Below are 22,687 nucleotides of genomic sequence, written 5' to 3'. Positions count from 1 at the left end.
TTACAGCATCCCCGGTACACTTTTTCTAATATATGAGAATGGTTAATTCGAGGGCAGTTAAAAATTTAGAGTTAAGAGGAATAACCTAGATTATAATTAACAGAAAAATATTAACAGGTTACCTGTAAAAATGAGGAAAAATATGAAAGGAGCAAGTAAACGGCTGTCAAAAAAAAATAGTCGAAAGCTTGCTAAATTTTACATTCTTTCTGTTTATATGTGTGTGCAAGCTGCAAATTTAATATTAATCTGGGAACACTTTTTCACGTTGCAGTTACTTTTATTATATACCAAACTCTATTTTATTGGTAAAAATTTAATGCACCAACATTCATTGGCTGCCTGTTTGGAAAAACGTGTATTTATTTAAACATTTTTATATGCAACATAGCTTTCGCTAATCCACTGATCTTTACTCAAGGGAAATATATGCAAGGAAATCTTGGGGATATTTTAAGACGCAGTAAATTTCAAATTCTTTTGAAATTTAGATTCCATTGTTTTAAATTATGGGACTACTAACAGCGGACAGTTAAACTTCTTGATTCAAAAATCCATCAGGCCCACCAGCGGCCGAGCGGTAAAGTCGCTGAACACTGGCAGGTCGGTCCGAGGTTCAAATACCGTGAGCGTGCTGGTTGCATGGACGTTTTCGTGGTTTTTTCCCATCTGTAACGTGTATACTATTCAGTTTCCCTTAGAAAGTCCTCCACGAAGGCACCCCTAATCACTTAAGCCAAACCAAAAATCCATCACTATTAACAGTTATGTAATAAGCTAACAAAAGGACGATTTTTGTAAAACTTCCCAAAATTCCGTAAATTACCTTAGCAATTCCAAACAAATCTACATTTGAAATAGTTAACGGTATAAAGAATTGAAATTATACAATGATTAGTAGCTTCAATTACTTAATTCTTACGAAAAATTAAATTTGCGAATTCTATAAAATTTTCATTTTTCTATTTCAGATTAATTTATGTTGACCTAGGAAAATTAATTTGTGGTTCATTAGCTTTTCTATCTATCGTTTCAATAATCGCTAATCATTTGAATTTAAATAGCAGTTGAAAGAGTTAATACATGTATCATCGACTTTTTGCACTTCAAATTCTTCAACTGTTGATGTGATATTAATATTACACCTTCACGCTTTTATTATCTGTGGCTAATATTTTATAATCAGGAAATCTAAATAAGCTACAATATGTGAATTATATAAAGATTTTTTTAAAATTTTTCTTAAAAGAACATCGTAAAGCAAGAGAATAAAGCATATTCCATGACCCGCCTGTGTATATAGAGCAAAATATTAGCAATGAATTACAACTAATCGAGGATTGTTGTAAAGTCTAAAAACATTTCCCAAATCCTCTGATTTCTACAATCTATGAATCTTGGATCTCTAATAAAATTCTTATCTGGATTCTTCAATATCATAAATGGGCGTAAATATTTTCCAGTGACAATTTATATTTGCTATTATTACCTCCTGTGATTATTTTACAAATGATAAAGATTAGCAAAAAAATGGTGAAATGTAATTCACGATTTTTAGGATTTGGGAACATTTAATAGCTGAAGAATTTTAGAAAAGATCTCTAATTTCTCATCTGGATTTTTTTAATATGACTGGGGGGATATTTTTCAGTGACTATTTATCAGCAGTTTCGTTACTGTTACTGCAACTAGTTATGTTGCTAGTTAGTTATGTTAGATAACAGAAAAAGAATTTAGCTAAAATGTGCAGCGTTTTCGGGATTTATGCGGTTTGGAAAATTTTGGTTGAGAGACAGGACTCTGCCACAGTGTTTAGAGACAGATGAAAAGTGAAGATTGATGAAATAAATAAGTAAATGATATGATGAATGATATAATGAAAAAATTAAGTTGATGAACGAAGCGATGACTTTTATCCTGCAAATAAAACATACTCTTCTTTATTTATTTCAACTATATACTCTGCGAATATTAAGCGCTCATTTAGTACTTCATATATAATACAAATTTGGTTGTGCTCAACAGGAACAGAAGGTCGCTTAAATGTTACGAATGCTAAGTGTGCATCGAAAGCTAATTGAGAAAGAAGAATCAAAACAGATAGACAGTTCTAGAATTATTTAGCATAGATGAGTTAAAGACTAAAAAACAGTCTTTTCCTATCCCTCAAACTTCAACAACTCGCTTATTCGTGCATTTGACCCCATTATTTATTTATTCGTTTATTAGATTACAGGAAAGCACGCGAAAACTATCTGTCTAAGGGGAGGTATATCTTCATGGCCAATCTTCTATGGGACTGGCTCGTATTCCCGTTATACATAGGATATCTACGAAAGCACTCTTGCTGCTAGCCATTTTGCCAGGATTGAAAGTTTGAAACTGTAGTGGAACGGACTGGATTACTAGAGCTCAGCTATCTTTCCATTCCATCAGTCAGGAATATTCGAGTTAAAATTTAATTCAGTTTTATTGTTCTTCCCCCCTTATCTCAGGTCATGGCTATGCCCATGCTTACATACAATCATACTTTTTTGCGGGAATCGGAACCAGGCGAAATGACCAGTAATTCGAGTAGTTTATTACTAAGTTATTGGTCAGACAGATAAAGAAATTAAAAAAAACTGAGAAACAAAAATCAACGTTTATTCTACTGCTCATCATGTAGCACAAAAGAAAAATTTTTCATAAAACATTAAAAGAATAAATAATTCTAAGACAACATTAAATTTTCGTATTTTGAAACCACTCAGTTTTGTTACACGCACGTGAACCGTTTGTTTTAAAGCTTGCTTTAATGGAATGGAAATCTTGGAAAGAGTTTATATAATTTATTGATAATTATTCTTCTTAATCTGAGGTTAATGATGGATTTTTTTTTTTTTTTTTTTTTTGCCTTAGCATTATTTTGTTGTAAAACACAGTTACTATTGCAAAATAGGTGAATTGTATCAAAGCCCAAGGAGTTTGTGAGAATAGGCGATGGGATGTTTCATAAAGGACTTTTTAAAGTAATTTTCCTCGTATTTACGTTACACATATGGAAAGTATGAAACTGGTTTGTCTACTTGTTATTCATTTGTTTGAATACGGTAAAGTATACGAAGACAACCGGCAAATATGAAGATTTCTGTCGAAAACAAAGGTGGCATGAACTACTAGTGTTCTGCGGTTTGAAACTCTCAGTCTTCGAAATGCGAAAAGGCAAGTAGTTTTGAGTCTTAAATTTATGACAGAGGTTTTGATTCAGTATTAAAACATAATAATTTTAAAAATTGAAATACAAAGACTAGCATATGTGACATATCAAAATCTTGTTTTCTGGAATCAGTTTGATACTACTAAAATAAACCGTATAGTTATGAAAATGACAGGCATTTAGCTCATAGGAATAATAAGACCGTTCTGATAGCATTTTATAAGTTTAAAGCAATTAAGCCACTTTAGGATGAAATGTGCTTTTGTTATTAGCTGCTTTAAAAACACAAAAGAATCATATCTTTATCCTCTAATGATCCTTTCCTTATTGTTGATACTTAATTCGTTTCGCTTGACGTGAATTACCGAACTCCTCCATTACAACTAGCTCATCCATAATGTAATCTTTTAAAAGCAACAATATAGCAAACAATTCAGTTATTTAATCAGTAATTAATTAACTCATTTTTCTTTGTGCTTTATGATTGGGCCAAAAAAACTCCGCTGAGTTTGAAACTAGAGTCAAACGCAGAATACAGATTTCACGGCTCTCATTTCAGATTTCAAATGAACTTTCAAAATGTTTGCACAGATCTACATATAATAGAAATATATAACTGTATGCTGTTGCATGCATGGTAAAATTCTGTTTGAATTTAAGTCTCTATAAGGTGTAAAAGTTCTCATATAATGAAGAAATAGAAAATACAGAAACTTAGTTTAAATGAGCTATCAAAATTTAGACTGAATTTTTTATATGTTATTAATGGTAACAATGTGCAATATTTATCATTATTTCACTTGCATTCACATGCATACTTAAATAATTTTAACTCACAATTTCATTGGGAGAAACTGAGAATCTTTATATATGCCTATGAAAGAAAGTGGTTGAAAATGAAAGCGATAACCTTACCGTGTTTCGTCGTGGGTTAGGAAAATCAATAGGCGATCGTTACACGAGAAATAATTCATTGAAAATTATCATAGCTTTCCGAGAGGCGCCAAAGCTAAAACGATACGAACATAGAAAACAACGGACAATACGGAGTAACTTAACATAGCACATGACTCAAACATCTACTTCCGCTGCAGGTCGTGTAACAGTGAACGAGAGTTGTTGAATAACCTGGGTGCGTCACTTCCGGCTTATGTCAGAATGACGAAATTCAGCAAGAGGGGAGTAACAGAGAATCTAACCGTGTAAGATGTGGTTACATTTGGCAGCATAAAATTTTGAAGATACACGTGACTTCTGTAATCTTCAAAAATGTTTCATGACTTGTTTATTGTAAAGTTGTTAAAGGATGTTAAAAAAATCACTGTAAGAATCGATTAATATTTTTAAAGTAGTAAGATGACTGAAAAATATGTGAGGAAAAATAAACGTTCTCAAAAATCTATGAAAATTCAGGACATCGAAAAAAAGGCATGAAATATGTTCAGGAAACGATTTGCATTTATATGTTAAACCTTTACATAAATATATAGAATATTCTTATAAAAACAAATACAGCAGAACTTCCATATAACCGGACTCTGACTATTGGCCATCTGGATATTCGAAAAATTTGGATATATGTACATAGTTAGCTTTGGTTCTCAATGCATTTTGATTTGATAATAAATATTGCTGTAAAATTATTAATGGCTGTTTGGGTTTTAGTTCCATTTACATCACCAGCGTTATGCAAGAGTCATAACATGGATTAATCTTAAAATGACGCTATGCAGAAAAAGATTATAGAATAGAGAGGGAAAATTAATTAAAGCATTTAGAGGCTATTGCAAAATTGTTATTTATCTTTTATATATTTTTTAATCTTACATATTCCCCTTTAAGGAAAAAATGGCACAGTCTTTTTAAAGAAAAAGGGTTAAAGCAGTAGCAAATGAAGAGAAATGTAAATCAAAATTCTGACCAACATAATTTAAAAAAAAATCAATAAAACTTTCAGATTTTATTACGCACAAAGGGGCGCTTTTTTAACGTTTTGTGTGTTGCCTTTATTTATTAAATATCATGTTCTTCGCACTTAAACCATTAAATTCAATTCAACAGCAATATCACAAAATATTTAAAAGAGTAAGTATATCTTTAGAATTTACACAGTCTTGCGCGCTGGAGATAAATTTTTTTTCGTACAGTTTTGCCATTGCTCGCTTTGAAATCGTTGAGTTTCTTAATCAAAAACTCATGCTTTGCAAAATTTTAAGTAGATAATAAAATTCCAAATTCGCGCTTCCAGATGCCGATATTCGGGTTGAGATGTACGTTATTCAAAATTTGATGCCTCTAGGTACCGTTGTTTTATCACAGCGCCAGAAACATACATACATTTACGCAGATTCTTATTTAATTCTTTACATATAATAGAGGGCTCTAATATTTGATGGCAAAAATTTAAAAATTGATTCGTGGTTTATAGTAAATCAAAGCAAAATGCCAAAACGGAATCAATAACCCTTCTGGGCAAATTGCCGTTTTGAGCTAATAATTTTAAAGTATAATTTTTAAATATCAAAACTTTTAGAAAATAAATGTAATTTTTAGAATCCTATTAAATGTTTCAGCATTTTCAGTCCAAATGTTTTCTGTTTTAGAGTTCACATGATCATATTGCTTTAGGCAAGATTTTTGTTTTCACAGAGTATCCCAAATAAAAACATTTAAATAATCATTACTTATTCTAATAAATGGTAAAATACATACAATTTTATGACTAATTTTCATATTTATAATTATATTTTTATCATCATAAATATAGTAGGAATAATATTACAGAAATTATGGTTTCACCGTTCTTATCTTTCATTTGCAATTCCTTATTTTACCAAACTGAAATGCCCCTCAGAACTTCTAAGCAACCATTTTCATCAATAGGGCATATCCACTTGAACTAATTAATCTTTTTATTCTCCATTAGTGGCTAAGGGATGTTATGACAGTTACTTCGAAAGGCCTTTGTTCCTTTCAGAAAGTAACTGGACTCAGTGAACTGCACTAACACATTTCATAATAATAAAAAGTAATAATAAAATAAATTACTCTCAAATTTTTCAGTATTATACTATAGTACAAGAAGTATGAAAGGAGCAATTGCGCAGAGATAATAATAGGCCACTATTATGAAACCAGTCAACATATTCCATACTTAACATACAGTTAACCCTAACTTTTAACATGCATTTACCATAATTTCACAGTACGTATCTGTATTAATTTTACTTTACTTCATTCTCATAATAATTATAAAAACTTTATCATTAATACAAACATTTTTAAATAACTTAAAATATAATGATTAATGACATTACAATTTTTATATTTTCCTCGAAAGAAAAATATTAAAATATTTGCTTAATTTATTCAAAATAGTCATTTAAATTTATATGTCTAATACCATAAAATTTTTAATCTTTCATTTTCACAAAACAAAGAAACAGTATTAAGTATTTAAATTTTAAAGTAGCATTAATTATTTATTTGATAATCATGAATAATTTTAAATATACTCTATTAGTAAAAAATATAAAATAAAATTCATCAACAAAATTAATAAATGCGAATCATTAAATGAAAATATCAGAATACTTGTGTTTTCGTTCTTTGAACGCTATGTGTTTTCCCTCCTCAAAACAATAAAAAGTATTGTCAAAAAAGTATTGTCAAAGTTCTAATTGCTATGCAAATTCTGTTATGTTGAGGTCACCTGTTTAGACTGATAAGAAATCCTGTTAGTATAGAGTCTGCAGTGCTCTTTTAATAAGTTATTTTGCTAATACTGTGATAAAATGACTTCGAAGGAGTTGGATGTTAATGTTAAAAACATGATTATTCGACTCAGAAATTAGAGTTTAACTCATCATGCTATAAGAATACAGCTGAAAATAAGTTTAATTACTGTCAGAAGTGTAGAAAAGTTCAACGAGACAGAATCGACAGAAAATAAGATTAGAAATGGACGGCATTGAATATTTTCTGCAAGGGAAAAACGTAGCATTATCAAAGAGGTTAAGAAAAACCATAAAATAAGTGCACCCCAGTTAGCCAAAGATGTTGCTAATACTTTGCATAAAACTTTTAGTGTAGAAACTACACGGAATGTTTTACGATGGTGTATTTAATTATGGAAAAGCACACTAGGGCTATCTGCCTAAGGGAAGGGATGCCTTCGTGGAGGACTTTCTAAGGGAAACTGGCTCGTATACACGTTATACATGGGGAAAACCACGAAAACACCAATGCATCCAGCCAGTTCGTGGGATTTGAACTTCGGACCGAACTACTAGTGTTCAGCGACTTTACCGCTCGGCTGCTGGTGGGCTGTTTTATATGAAGAAGGTTATTATGGAAGGGAAGCTAGGGGGAAATAAACCTTTAATTTCAAAAATAAACAGGAGAAAGAGATTAGATTTTGAAAAATCTCATAATTTATTACACGAGTTTTGGAATACAGTTATTTTCTCCCACGAATCAAAGTTTAAGATTTTCGGGAGTGATGGGCGACAATGTGGGGAAAAACTTAAACACCCAACTGAAAAAGAGCATTTAACACCGACTGTGAAACATGGTGGAGGGAGCGTCGTGGTTTGGACTGTATGGTAGCACACCCCCCAACGGTGTTGGTAACTTGTGCTTCATTGATGGTATTATGACAGCAGGTACATACATTGGCATATTGCGCCATAACTTGAAATTCAGTTCCCAAAATCTTAGCTTAGCAACATCATACGTGTTTCAACAGAACAGTGACTCTAAGCATACAGCGAACGTGACCCGGGAGTGGTTACTCTATAAGGTTTCGACAGTTAAAGACACCGCCTAAATCGTCTGAAATAAATCCAATCCAAGCGAAAATTTATGTTACAAATTGAACCTAGATGTCCAAAAAACATAAAATTTTATATAAAGATGAACTTAAGCTTATACTCTCTCACGAATGGCACTAAATTCCCAATAGTACAACCAGACTTTGTTCTTCTCTATGAAAAACAGATTACAAGCTATTATAAATACAAAAGTTATGAATAAAGTATAAAATTTTGTTCCTACGTTTTGCTGTATGATCTTGCCAATACTTTTTTGACATGCAAATTTACGTTTTGTATGTATATTCTGTGTAAAAGGCACATTAAAATGAAAGTTTCTTTAGACTTGTGTGTTTATTATCTCCTGTGTTCATTGTGCATAGCTAAAATTATCAAGCATTTCCTTTGTTAGCTAATATGATCAAATATAGGCAACTGCCAATACGTTTTTTACCCACCGTATGTCGTCTTTGACACTCAGAGACAGACGATGTTATCCGTCTTTTCCTCATTCGTGCACTGATGCCCTCTTCATTGCTAATAGTGATTCAGAAACTAATATCCTGCACAGCGCAACATATTCGACTTAATGAAAATAAGTTCATTGAAGTCTAGAATTGAGGGTTCTTCTGAGGAGAGACGTGAAATCATTGTATAAGTCAAAAGTTATTTGGGTGGTTTGGTTTCTTTGATTATGGCAAAGCATACGAGGAAATATAGCAAAACACACACCTTCCTAAGGGAAGGAATGCCTTCTTGGACGACTTTCTAAAGGAAGTTGTCTCGTATACACGTTACATATGGGAAAAAACACGAAAATACCCATGCAGGCAGCCCGTTCGCGGGACTCGAACCTCGGATGTAACTTACCAGTGTTCAGCGGCTTTACCGCAAAATAAAAATACAAAAATAAAACGAATATAAAAGAGTAATGAAAATGCGTACAAAAAACTATTACTCTTTTCATACGTGAGCCTGAAAATACCCTAAATTTTTGCTTTCCAAAAGGCGGCGTGAATGGAGGATAGAGAAGTGCCTAATGCCTCTGACAGCGGGATCTGTGAACAGCGCCCTGAACTTTTTACCCTGAATATTCTTATAGCCACTCAAGGATCAAGGATCAAGGAAGTTCGTGTTACGGAGTTCTTAGGCATAAACGCCTTTACCTCCACATCATCTGAAGAATAAAATGTCATCATCAAAAGAGGGAATATTCTAATAAGGTAAAAATTTTTGTTAAGCCGAAAAAAGCTTTTAAGAATAAGTGCCTTCACACTGAAAACAAATAAAAAACTCAGAAGGTCTAATTTTGCGCCAAAATAAGAGCCAGAATAAATTAGATAGGGGCAGTCATCTTAAACAAAACTTTTTGCTAAAGACTAGAAAATAAAAGCAGGTGTTTCCTTGATACTTGATCTTTCTTTGCGAACGTCAACTTCGCGGAGGGGAAAGGACGGGGGGGAACGCTCTTACGCGTCGAAAAAAGTTGCTGTGTCAGTTGGTCAGCTGACGGAGGGAGCAGTTTCGTTTCCGCCCGCTATTCAGTGCGGTCTTTAAGGCCAAATGATTGACACCTCTTAAGGGGTGCTAAAAGCAAGTAAAAGCCCTTTTAGAAGGGCTGAAAGAGCTATTTTGAAGTAGAGAAATAGTCAATTGACTTTAGATTTAAAAAGTTAGGTTCAGTCGCCTGCGACTGTAAAGCTTCTTCTTAAAGAAGCAGGAGGGGTTCCTCCGGTCAATGACTTAAGCATTCAAGACTCGAGAGGCGGGAAGGGGAAGGAACGAGAAGTAATTATTCACATGCATGTCAGTGTGAGCATACCTTGCCCGTTTAAATGGGTTTGCAGCATAGTCCGGGTTGAGAACCGATCTCGGTCTCTTCCTAGATGAGGCGACTGCAGGATCATATACAGGTAGCATATGCAGCACAGGATTTGCAACATGTTGAATATTTTTGAAAAAGTTTTCCGAAAGTCGCTGTATAAAGCGATTAATGGGCATAATTTTGAGATCGTTATGAATCTCTTCGTTCCTTATATACCACGGAGCTTTGAGAATTTGCCGAAGCAATTTAGATTGAAAAGTTTGGACATGTTTTCTGTTAGTCAGTGCTGATGGGCCCCAAATGGGGCATGCATAGGTCAGAACAGGCCTTATGATAGACTTGTAGAGCAAAATCTTGTTGTCAATTGACAGGTCGCTATTTAAAGCGAAGAAGGGGCGCAGATTGGATTTGACAGCCGTCGCATTCGCAGTGACTTTTTGAATGTGAGGTCGCCAAGTTAATTTTGAATCAAGTAATACACCAAGATATTTATATGAAGAAACCCAGGGAATAGGTTCACCGAAGAGAATTAAGTTATCTAAACGGGGGATATTTCTTCGGATGAACAGAGTAGCAGCACATTTTGCGACATTGATTTTGATTTTATACAAACCGAGCCAGAGTTCTAAGGCTGAAAGGTAACTCTGTAGTGTAGAGATTACCGTGAAGGTGTTGGAATGTTGTGCGATGATGGCTGTATCGTCCGCATATAAAGCAAGATCGATACTAGGGGCCTTAGGAATGTCATTTACGTAGAGGTTGAAAACTGAAGGCGCGACGAGACTGCTCTGTGGACAGCCGGCATAGATTGGGCGGGGAGTGGAGAATTCGTGGTTAACTCGCACACGGAAACTTCGTCCGGTCAAGTACGAGTTAATAATTTTAATGAAATGAGCCGAGAAACCAAGCCGCATGAGCTTGTAGATAAGTCCGTCATGCCAAACCCTATCAAAGGCTTTGGCTACGTCAAGATAGACGATACCAGTTTTCTCTCGCTTGCGAAAGCCTTCATGAATGAATTCCACTACACGTAATAACTGGTGTACAGTGGAGTGTTTAGGTCGGAAGCCGAATTGTTCCGGGATGATCAAATTTTGATCTCGACAGAATTCATTCAGGCGATTAAGCAAGACATACTCGTAGATTTTTGAGAGAGACGAGAGCAGACTAATTGGTCTGTAATTGACGGGTAAGTTTAAATTTTGTCCCGGTTTTGGAATGGGCACGACAGCTGCAGTTTTCCAACAGTCGGGAAAATAGCTTCTCCTGAGCATTAAATTAATAAGGACCGTAATCCAGACAATAAACATTACGGGGAAGTTTTTGATCATGCGATTCGAAATTGAATCTATGCCGGGGGCCTTGTCAGGTTTAATTTTATCAATGTAAACCATGACTTCAGTTGGATCAGTTGGCCTGAGGTCAGGCGTGAAAGGTTGTGATAGAAAGTCTTCAACCCGTGAATGGATGCGCCCCTGTGTAACCGGGCGGTTACAGTAGGAGTCGTTGTTTGGTGTGAATTGAGTAGCAAGGCTGTCAGCAATAGCTTCGGCCTTTTCTGAGTCTGTGTAGGCCATCTGTGCGCCATCGGCCGTTTCAAGGGGCGGAATGAGCTTGTAATGTTTGCGTAATCGGGCGGCTGCACGCCAAATCGATTTGTTTTCAGTCGTTAGGGACTCAATATAATTTTTCCACTCCGCTTGTTTTAATAAGCGGGTTTCAGTCCTTATCTCGTTTTGTATCTTGCGAAATTGGACGCGGATACTGGGATCGCGCGACCTTTGCCAGAGATACCTTATAGCCACTGAGGGAGCATATTAACGTAGCCACTAAGGGAGGGGTTTCGAAAATCGACCAATGAGCTTCTTTTGCTCTTGTGACGCTACATCTTCGTGCATGTGAGCGTACGTTGTTTACGTTTTAATTTGCATTTGTTTCGCATAAAAGTAGAAAATCTTGTAGGACTTTCGTTTTATGAGTTTAATTAATCGCTGACATCACGCATTGATATTTGGATTGATGTTCACGGCATATTATCGCTCTTTACACCGAGAAAATGACTCAAGCTACTATTATTTACTAACAAATGTGGATTAAGAGAATTCATGTGTATAGTTATATTTTTTTTTTTTTTTTTTGAGCTGAGAAGGACTGAAAGTGTTGCAATGTATCTAGTGTTTTCTTATTTCAGTGCTTGCATTCTTTTGATTTTGAAAGTGCAAGATTCAGAATACATATTGTGTATAATCTGATTATATTCATTGTTAACATTAAAAGTTATATGTGAATAAATTGAATATATTTGTTGTGAATAGATAAATTCATTCTGTTTTATGAGTATTTCTTGTGTAGACAGTATATTTAAGAGTGAGCAGTTATTAAATGTGAAATTTAACACACTAAATGCAAATTAGTGAATTACGAATTCAAATTAGTGTAGTTTTAACTTTGAATAAAATTCTGCATTGGCTGTTATTATAGAACATCTTTTTCATATAGACTGCAATAAAAAGTGCTGACTTCTATTCACATATATAACTGGTGTAAATATTTTTCTCATATGCATAGTGTTATGTGAAGATAGCATTGGGGCTCAGATGTGTATCACATATTTCTTTCGTCTTATTTATCACTTATTAAGTAATATTTCTCATGAATATTTTTGCGCAGTATCAAACATGTTTTTGTATTTATTTCAAATTCCTTCAACAACCATGGAGTGAAATCTTCATAATTGCTTATATTTGATCTAATTTCACAATGAAAATTTTCAGAAGAAATAGACGATATACAGAAATTTGTACAAAAAATTGCATGGCAAATTATTTTCAACGTATCTTACTTAAATCTTAAAGCGTGCGAAAGGTCATGCGACATGACAGAAATATTACTGGATGTTCATTGGTTCATCCTAGAAGCCACTCCCTCGGTGGCTACACAGATGTACACTTGTGAAATATGCGAATGGGGCCGTCCAGACGATATAGTGGTTAGGGAAGCCTGACTGCGATACCGAAGGGCCCGGGTTCGAATCCCGGAGAAGGCATGGATGTAATTGTCAGCCCCTTCATAGGAGGCAAGGGTGGCCCACCTATTAGGTGCCTCCATAATAAAGAGGCCACATCTGGCCTTAGGGGTGGCCGATGCCGGCATAGGGAAGTTCCCGCCATTAGAAAAAAAAAAGTACTCAGAGAACGTTATCGCTTCGGCACTTAAATGTTTTGGTACGTTATTGAGGCAATCACTATTTCTTCATAAATTTACGATAAATTCCAGTGTATGATTTCATTTGAATCAAACTCTCCGTTTTCATGAGTTTCGTCCCCGTGGTCAGAGGTTTAAAGTGTGACCATTTAAAACATCTTGTAGAAAAAAAGACTAATGAGCAATCATTAACTAAAGTTAAAGAATTAACAATCTGACGACATTTTTCTTCTCAGCTGGTGTGCATTGAAGTTTAAAAGCATATATATTTAATACTATTTGCTGAAGAAACACTATTTTGGTAACATTTCAGATTTCAATGTACTGCTAACGTTGACATAAAGTTTGCCTCTGCCGATCGAAAGTTTTCTATTTAATATTCCTTTATTGTATTATTTGTACTGTTATTTACTGCACTTTTGATTGTTTTCTAATGCATGTAATGAGCTGCATTTCTTTCAAAACTATCTGAAGTTCAAGGCTGGCAGGTTTTTCCTAAACCTAAGAGCAGAATTTTCCTGCTAAGAAATATCTATACAATGTTTTCCTTAAAATCAGAAAAAGTGTTGAGAAATATTTTTTAAAAGTATCTTTTGGTCATTTGAGACATACTCCTATAACATTAAAAAATTGTCTTCAAAGAAAAGTTTTAAAACCTTGTGATAAAGGCTTTCTTCTTTAAAAATGTTTAAGTATTGTTTCATAAATTTTTGTTAATTGTAAACGTGGAAATATTTTCTACTCTTTTTTTTTTTTTTTTTTTCCTGTTATAAAGAGTCTAACTTTTAGCTGCCCAAACAAAACAAAACAAAACAAAACAAAACAAAAAAAAAAAAAAAAAAAATTTCAAAGAATTAAAATTTTTTCGCGAGATTCCTGGAATATAAGCATTTTCTGGGAAATTCATGGGAAGAAAAATTGCGTATATTAGAACAACCATATTTACAAATTTTACTTTCTTCAACAACAAACTCTGATTAAATAGCTTAATTTATTTTTAATATTTGAAAATTTCGATTAACTTTGTTACTGCCACGTTTCTTTGATCCTAATAGCCCCGCCAGTAGTCCAGCGCTGAATACAAATACTTCAGCTGCTTAAATGCCGGTAGTTCAACCGGGGCTCGAGACCAGGCGACAGGACTGTCTGCATAATTTTCGTAGGTTTCACCATGTGTAACGTAAATACGAGCTCCTTTCCCTTAGAATGTCCTTCATGAAGTATCATTCTCTTAGGAAGATAACCTTTGTGTGCTTTACCATAATTAAATAAGCTTGTAACTTGGATTCTAAAATGCCATTTATTATAAGGTACGCCATATATTTTAGTACGATTAATAGTGTGAAAGACTTGTTTTAAGCAAATAAGACATATGAAATTAAAAGTTTAGACACACCTAGTAAATATTTTTTATAACCGACTTAAATTTATTAATAGTACATCTATTTAAACTATTAATATGTAAAAAATAATTACTTTGGAATGATTTGTATTTCGAAAGAATATGCAGTTATAAGAAGCTATTGCTTTCAAGGTCCACCTCATTCTTAAACAATGTTTATATGGGAAAAAGGGTACCTTTCTATCAGAAAATATGGTATTTTTATTCAAATTATTGTAAACATATTTGATACTTTTACTATTAACGGAGAGCTAGTCGCCAAATGTGCTCCAAAGCGCCAAATCAGGTAGCCTGTTTATATTCGCGTGATGAATAGCTGTATCGCTGTCTGCACTATTTAATACGCATAGTGATGAGGCTGTGCGCTCACAAATTCGACATCGCGCACAGCTGGGGCTTTCCAGATATTAACCATTTATATGTATTGTACGATTCATTATAGTTATTAAAGTTAGTTTTTTTATGAAGCTTTAAGTATCATTGGGATTGCGGCCATCTATTTAGATTTCGTGCTAGCGTTCCTGTTTTACACTAAATGCCCCTCCCGCCATTAACAGAAAAATGCCAAATATTTTCTTAAGCATTCGTATTTACGAAATTTTAAAACTCGTTTTGTTGTCCAATGGAGACTTTTTAGTCAATGGTATATCACTTGGACACAAACGTAAATGCTGGTGGGAAATTTAAATAGAGATACAAATAGCTAAATTAATGATATATACAATTTCATGAAGAAAATGGCTATTTTCTTTATTTTATTAAATCTGAAACAAATGCCAAAAAAGTTGATAAATACATAAATTCATAATTATGAATGCATGTAATCATTCCATTCGACACTTATACAGTGATTCATTCCTAGCTGCAGTTGACATCATTCACCATCGTCAGACAGCAGAAGTTAATAAATTGATCGCCTAGTAGAAAAGCAGGGCACGAACCTTGAAACTAACAATTCGCTCGGTTAACCTTTTGACAACACGATATTTCTTGTTGGCTGTATTGGTGCTTTTATGAAATTCATTTCATTTATTCGAAGAAAACTTTTCAGTATGGATTGTCTTGAGAGAAATAAAATCGCGACTCTTAGCCATTTGGCAACTGCCAAATCGTGTACTCCATATTTTTTTAAAGAAAAAAATGTCTATTTTTCAACAAGGAAAGAATTGAAAATCTCGAAGGGAAAATTAGAGGGAAAAAAATGGATCGATATTCTTTATTCGAAATACCCTCATATGCGGTCAGGTCCTAAATTTAGAACCCCTTTTTTCACAGGGGGGGGGGCTGAAAAGTAGGGAATAATCTTGTTCGTGGTCTTGGGGGTCGTTTCAACATCTAACTTCTCTACATTCAGTTTTATACAGAGGAAAATACAAATTGAATTCTTCGAATGAATGCAATTTTGTACAATGAAAATGTATTACTTAATGATAAACTGTAAGATAAATAATATCTTTTTTTAAAGCCATAGGTGTAGAAAGACAGATATTTGTTACACGAATGAATTTGTAGTAAATATTGAGTTTTTCATTTCGAATGCTATGTTCCATGTATGCGAAGTAGCTGAGTATGTGAGATAATAGTCATAACCAAATGGCTTTCAACCTTTTCACGGCTAAGGACCGTTTCTCAATTACATTGTGGTCGCTGCTTTTTGGTTAATTTTCTAATGACATATAAACAATAGTTGTTTTTATTTGAGACTTATGAATAAAATAACGCAAACTAGACTGCAGAAAATTCTTAAGAATGAAGTTAAATAATACTGAAAAATACATTATTGATGCACTTTTGTGTTTTATATGTAGTAGTATTAACTACTACTGTAATCCTTAAATGTAATCCTTAAATTATATATATCTATGTATAGGTATATATAAATGGAACCAAATATAGAACAAGGTATAAAATATATTATACAATGTTCATTACCATACGTATATTTACGTAACATCAATATAAATAGTTAGTTAAGGTTTTGTACATATATAATTTATTTTTATATTTTGTATTTTTTGTATTGGATTCAGTATTGTATACGTATCTGAAGTTTAATTTATTCTCTTTTTGGGTTACGACTTTAAGTGAGAAAGAATTGTTAGGGCCTTCATAGGGATTACATTATATACAATCAGTTAGGATCCGACTTTTCCTTTCTTTTAATTATTATATATATTGAAATACTACTTGATAAGTATACGTAAAATATAGCAGTTTTTTAAGCTACTTATTTATATATCTATTGTTTGGTCTGGTTTGTTTGATTATAGCAAAGCATTCCACGGTTATTTGCCTAAGGGTAAGGGTGCCTCGTGGAGAACTTTCTAAGCAAAACTGACTCTTTATGCACGTTACACGTGGGGAAAACCTCGAAAACGCCAATACAGCCATCCCCGTCGATCCGGATTTGAACCCCGGATCGACCTGCCAGAGTTCAACGATTTTACAGCTCAGCCGCTAGTGAGCCACACACATCCACACATATACATTAAATAGTATTTACATGTCGTTTATAAAGTATAATTGAGTGCAATTTAATCATAAAGAAAAAATATTCTACGGAGTTACTTCACTTCGTAGACTTTTTGCTAAGCTTCACCATATTTCTTAAAGAGAATCGCAACACTGATTCCATTTCCTAGCCCTTTATGTATCTTATTTTTTTCTACACTGAATTATATTTAGAAAATTATTTCACTTGGTTATAGCTGAAAATGCAGTTTTTTTATTGAAGAATTTAAGGGTAAGAAGAGAATTATGCCCTTTTCTAATTATTCTTGAAGCATTTAATTTTTTTAAAAAAAAGCGCACATTAATACGGATCACTGAACTAAAGTGCTCGATACAGGACAGATTAATTAGCTACTAAATTTTGATTTTCGTTGAGTAAAAATGAATTCATCTGCATTCTATAAGAAAGTAAATATTCAAGAAATGTTTTTTTTTTTTTCCGATTCTCGCAGTCATAATATTTTTCTTAAGTATTCAGCTAATTCATATTCAAATATTCCAATCCAGTACAATAAGTAATAAATCGGTACAGTAAATAAATAATTAAAATCAATTAAATGGAATTTTAATTGATTTTAATTGCCATTTTCCCTCTGATAAACCCCTCTTTAGAGTTCAATAGCAGTCGATCAGCTTTTGTTGGGGGTTCAATTTTCTTTATGGGTATGCTTACGGTATATATGTATGTATTATGCATTGCTCATACTCGTCAATTGCAGCTTTTAATAGTTTTTTGGAAAAAAATCAATATGAGAATCCAGAAAATGATTCTTAGCGACGCTAAAACTATTATTACTAGGCACTCTCATGCCACAGTGTTTAAAAAAAATCCCATTGTTTAAAGGTAGATTCTATGCTCATATTTTAGTCTAAAATTAAAAGCTGAAAGTCAAAATTAAGGGGGTTGCTCTTAGAAAGCCTCAATTAGAAGTAGTTATAGGAAATGTTAATCAATACTTATAATCTTACGGATTAAACACTTATTTCCTATTTGATCACGTGTATGGCAAACAGATATTCGTCATTCATAAAGAAAAGAAAGGTGAATCAAAATGAGTTATATTCTTGTTTTTCCAACTGCAAAAACATCTTAAGATACTATCGGATTTAATCTTTAAATTATTCCAGTAATAATCAGAACAATGGGGGCCATTATTCTTAACTATAATTTACTAATGCAAATCCTATTTTGGTTTCAAATGGCTTTCATTAATTACGTTAATGATATACTGATACTGAATGAGACCTAAAAACACTTTTTTTTAATATATCTCCCCTTATGATCCCCGACACAGCCGTTTACTTTCTCCCTTCCGTAATTAACGTCAGTCTCCTGCTGTTGACCGCATTTGCCAAGCCACCCTTTATTCTCCTTTATTCGCAATTATACTTGCTCTTCAGGTGAAATAAAAAAGGTCTTATATTTGGCAATTGGCGTCCCATAACTGAAAGTATCGTCCAGTGTACCTAAAGTCGAGTGCAAGGAATGGTATAATTTCCCCAAGCTGTCGTACTTACAAATGAAACGCTAAGTCATTGATACTATAATAGAGACACTCGTCATTTCGAAGTCATTCACTCTGCAAAATAGAAATAATAATAATAAAAAAAAACTGATAATTTTATGTACAATGATTTTAAAATTCCTTTTACAGTAAATATTCAAAAATATATACAGATCGCTTTCATATTACGAATAAGGTAATTTAAAAAAATCTTGTATTTGGGAAATAAAATCTTATTAATTATTATAACTTTCATATGGAAGCTAAATGATCTGGAAGCGAACTTCCCAAAACCTTTTTCAATTTACCAAGACTGAATATTCCAAAAATCTCCCAAAACTTACAAGTTTGGCATGGCTTTTTACTCAGCTTTTTACTCTTACTTAGAATGTTAATTACATTTATTGGATTAGGTTATTTGAATACTAGGTACTGTTCCGTTTTGAGGACCGTAAAAAAATTGCAGCGAAATTGTATGCGCAAAAGCGCCAAATCTAGTGTACGCGCTGATTTCAAATTGCGTAAGTTTAAATATTTCTATATTTCTTAAGATGCCATTGAAATACTAGTTTAACTTTTAAATCATTTTTTGATTTTAAATACTTTTTTGATTAATACTATAACTAAATTGATATCCTATGGATTTAAGAATTTGGGAATTGTTCATGACGAAAAGTCTGCAATAGAATTTTTTCAAAGAAAAGGCATCATTCATTATATAAAATTATGTTTGAACAACCAACGTGATGAAATTATGCTTTAGCGATAACTCGGTAGCGAAATAGCGATGCATGAATCCATTCAGTTATGTTTAGCCTTTTTTTATATATATAAATTATAATAATGATCTGAAATAGCTATTTACTCTTATGCTTCCATTCAGGTATGTTTAACCTTCTTTTATATAAATTATAATATTACAAAAGTATTACATGAAATTAACCTTTCATCTAACTTAAAACAATAATCTTAGATAGTTATTTACTATTATACTTCCTTTCTTGCGTTAGGGTGGCTGGAATTAGTTTTGGCAGCACTGGCATCAACAATAGTTTGCCGATTTTTACGGTCCTCAAAACGGAATAGTACCGAATACTAAATAGTACAGGAGATCTATCTGCTTAAAGCATAGCGATGCTTTCTTGGAAGATTTTTTAAGAGATATTAACTCGTAGACTAGTGGAGAAAACCAATCATTAACCATGCAGCTAGCTGGTTTACCTAGGCATGAACCCAGATCGGACTACCAGTATTCAGTGGTCTTAAACACTCAGTCAGTAGAGGGACCTTAAATTTAGTACAAAGCACTTGCTAGAAAGGAAGCAAGATAATGGAACATTACATTAAGGCAAAACTCAACTTTAGATACAAATTTCATACAAATATTAACTAAATTGACAGAGATACATAGAAGACCCTAGGCCCTCTCTCTCGATATGCATCGAATTTTACTTAAACTTTCAATAGCCTTTTCCTCTCCCCTGTGTTATACGTTATGCTCGATATGCATCGAATTTTACTTAAACTTTCAATAGCCTTTTCCTGTCCCCTGTGTTATACGTTATGCTTCACACATAACGACGTAAAGTTCATATATTTCTTAATACTACGATCTGGAATTAAATGTCTTCAGTTATGAACTACTTTATAGTAAGTAGTATACATAGTGAGCAGTCTTTTATAGCGAATATTCTTTTACAATAAGTAGCGAAAGGATTTTTTTCATGCCATATACTTCATCAATTGAAGCATTGTGCCCTTAATATCACTCAAAAAGGAAATTTATTTTCTAAAACTTTTGCTATGCATTTGTTATGGTTTATCTCATTTTCCCTGGCAAGGTTACCATCTTGACCATTTTTTTCCCAATATAACATACATGAATATGGTCTTGGTGCTTTGCCTTTACTCTTTAGGGAGACGTCTTTTTATTTCCAAATGTTAACCTAACATCTTACGAAAATGCTTTACTTAAATTGATTTTCAAGATTATAAAATGCCTTCATGGCTTCTTCTCTTTTATAAGAGATGATATTTTTCGTTGTATTTCTAATGACATCAACATGTTTTACAACAGATTTATTTGGCAATGCGTTACTAATACAATAAGCTGAAAAAATAAAAAAATTCATTAAAAGTTTCTTCAAGAGGACTTTTTGTCAGAAAATCTAATTACTATGTATCTTTTCCGTTGTAGGACAATACGTGCCAAACATTTCTGTGCAGAAAGATATATGCGCCAACCTGGTACTTCCAACGAGAAAATACACTTTCGTCATCAGCTAATTTCAACTGTAATACGATGTTTCTAAGTATAATATTTCTCTTAGTTACTTCAATAAACAAAGAACGAATGTCATAGAATGTCATCTTAAAATCTTTTTATTTGCTATACTTACTTTGAAAACAAAAGAACTGGTATAAGAAAAACGCTATTAATTCAACATTGGCTAATACTAAATGCTCACGCATAAAGTTATTTGTCGCGTGTTGTTTTATAACGGAAAAAATTCCTTATTTTTTTTCCAGATCCCAATAAGTGATATCAGTCATCCCTGTTCAACAATACGAATCCCCTTTCTTTTAAACAAAATGGCAATACATTAGTAAAAATTTTGCAATTAATTATATAGCAAATACAAGGTATACCTATTAACTACCTTATTATGGCTATTATGAAGTCAATCGCATTGGCTTCTGGAATAAATAACGTTGTGAAATGTTTCGTCATGACGTTAAACGGGAATATCAAGGAAATTTTCATTAAATATGAAAACATAATAATCAAGCATTTAGCTCTAAAACTGTTGAGAACAACTCAGTTATATGCAGCATGAAATGCGTAAATCTCATTTAGACAAAATATTATGTAATTTGAAATTTAAAAAGCTTGTTCATTAAATTAAATATAAGCGCTTTCCTTTGAGTTAGACGCCTTCTCTTATACCGATAACACTAAAGTGCTTTTCCTTAATTCATTAACGAAGCTATAAAAAACTTCGTTAATTTTTTAAAATGAGAGCAAAACATTATTATCACATAATTTATATAATTTCCAGTTTGCTATTTTCGCTTAGTATTTATCTAACTATCTTAAATTTATATAAAGTATTAAATGAGAAAACGTTAGAGTGGTTTGAAATTAGTACTCTCTTGAAACAAATCAATTTTGAGTTTTGTATATGTTATCTGCCTGGAATTTAAAACTGCAAGAAACAAAAAAAGTAAATAAAAGCCCTGCAATCAAAAGCTACAAATATACAAAAGGCTTCCCGCTTTGATAAAAGATGTAACCTGCGCTCGAATCCCAACGTTATCTGATTGGATTCCCTTTTTTTTTTTTTTTTTTTTTTTTGTTTTTTTGTTTCCCGATGTATGATATAAATACTATTCAATTCCTCTTAAGAAAGCTCTCCATGGAGATTTTCCTTCTCTTAGGCAGGTAACTCCCTATGCTTTGCCACACGGAATTAAATGAACATAATGGAAGGATTATCACTTTCTTCAAGTAAAATGAGAGAACATAGTCGTAGGAAAGTGGTTATTTATAGGAGTGATTATTGATATGTTATTATGATTATTGATATTATGTTCCGTGGATTTTCTTCCGTGATTATTGATAAAGCCGTTAAAAAATTTTCAGATTCCCATCAAAGAAGACATTCCACTGTTAGAAATAATATTAACAACCTTGTCGTGCTCCCATTTTATCCTTCTGTTAGCTATAAAATTGCACGGATTCTCCAGAAATTCAATTTTCAAGTCGGTTTCTCCCCTATTAACAAAATTCACCCTTCGATTCTAAAAGATTGCGTTTCTGTCTTGAATTCTTGGAGAATTTATAGTATATCGTGTCAGTGTGGTTTAAGATATATTGGCCAAACAAAAAGAGCGTTGAAGTTTCGTATTAAGGAACATGAATCTTATGTCAGAAAGGGCGAAATTAACAAGTCTTCAATAGCGTATCATAGTTGGACGTTTAACTATAATTTTGACTTTGGGTCTGCAAAAATTATCCAAAAGGCTTCTTCCATAAATGGATTTTCTTGAGGCTTTTCATATTCACAAAGATTTAGCATGTTTAGTTAATGATTTTAAGTCCAATCCAGTCCTTCCTAATGCCTTTAAAATTTTACTATCTTAATTCAGTTATTTTTGCCGATAGATGGCGTTACCTCCTCGCGTTTGGTACTACCAGAGGGTATAAAAAATCCGTTCAGTGGTTACCTT

General features: G+C 33.0%; 1 protein-coding gene across 6 annotated transcripts in view; it reads right to left on the bottom strand.

The window, feature by feature from the left end:
• The window catches only part of LOC118190545 (SEC14-like protein 2), a 186,482-nt gene that overhangs the window by 114,766 nt on the left and 49,029 nt on the right, over nt 1-22,687 (bottom strand). Inside the window, exon 1 of one of the 6 annotated variants that reach the window (XM_035361274.2) lies at nt 4,115-4,271. The exons of the other annotated variants lie outside the window; for them this stretch is intronic. The gene's annotated coding sequence lies outside the window, so the exon portion shown is untranslated. Of the gene's footprint in view, nt 1-4,114; nt 4,272-22,687 lie in introns of those variants that run through there. 6 annotated transcript variants of the gene reach the window in all.

The sequence above is a fragment of the Stegodyphus dumicola genome, chromosome X1 (genome assembly GCF_044657685.1).
Source record: "Stegodyphus dumicola isolate Sdum_Otavi_A_Nest chromosome X1, ASM4465768v1".
Taxonomy (NCBI): domain Eukaryota; kingdom Metazoa; phylum Arthropoda; class Arachnida; order Araneae; family Eresidae; genus Stegodyphus; species Stegodyphus dumicola.
Note: the sequence above shows the minus strand (reverse complement) of the source record. Positions and strands in the feature narration are given on the sequence as shown.